This window comes from Bactrocera latifrons, unplaced genomic scaffold (assembly GCF_001853355.1).
Source record: "Bactrocera latifrons isolate USDA-ARS-PBARC rearing strain unplaced genomic scaffold, ASM185335v1 scaffold_111, whole genome shotgun sequence".
Lineage (NCBI taxonomy): Eukaryota > Metazoa > Arthropoda > Insecta > Diptera > Tephritidae > Bactrocera > Bactrocera latifrons.
In genome coordinates this window covers 554327-555414 of record NW_017534531.1, presented here as the reverse complement: position 1 = coordinate 555414, position 1088 = coordinate 554327, and positions in this window count along the sequence as shown.

Here is a 1088-nt window from a genome sequence, read left to right as displayed (position 1 = left end):
AAAAATAGTTTCTTTTATTTATTTACTTTTAATTATTCATTTCTGTTTAATACTAAGCAAATTTTTCAAAAAAAAAATTTCAAATTTTTTTTTTGCATTTTTTGCATTTACGTGCACTGTTTCCGTCTAAAACTCATCAAATTAAATTATTCAGCAAAAACAAACAAAATTTTGTACAAAACGGATTATTTTGAAGTTAAACCCGAAATATATGTATTTTCATTAGTTTAATTTTTACGTACTCGTAAGTAAATGCATTTTTCTTTTATTAAAGTTAATTTCAAATATATTATTACATATTTTGTTATGTTAGGCACAACTCCAGACACTTTTAATAAATAACTTTCATATAGTATATTTTCGAAAAACGCTTGTTTGTTTTACTTAAGCACGCAATTTATAATTTTTGGAAGCTTCATTTCTTTGGCTGCTTATTGTAATATATATAATTTGTATATAGTAAAAAGGCAGCTTACGACAAAGCACTTGTGCATTTTATATTTTCATATTTTTTTAAAGTATTTCTGTAATTAGCTGTGTATAAATATCGGAGGGTATGCAAAATAATACATTTTTTCGTTGAACAATAGCGAGCAGGCGGGATTTAACTGCTTTTAGATATAAAATATGCAATACAGAGTGGTACGAAAATTGTAGTTTGATAGTTAACTGTTTATTTATGCTTGCATCGTATTTTTCGAAAGTATTGTAAGTTTGCAATCGAAAAACTTAGTTATAGTAATTTTTAAAACGACAATACCAGATTACGGAAATATTTTTTTTTTTTTCGCCTCAATAAAATCGGAGTCAATTGTGGTAAGGTAGAACCGACTGTCGTGTGTATAGTGGAGAAGATCTTATTATTTTCAATATTTTTCAAAACAACAATACTCTTTAGTATGTACATACACATATGAAAAAAATTATTTGATCAAATTTGACTCGGACTGGTTCATTTAACTGTGCACCATCCGATTGGATAATAAAAAATGAATTAGCAAATAAATTTAAAAACAATTAAAAAAAATATGTAAAACCAAGGTAAAAAAATCAATTAAAAAAAAATGTAAAAACAAATTAAAAAAAAA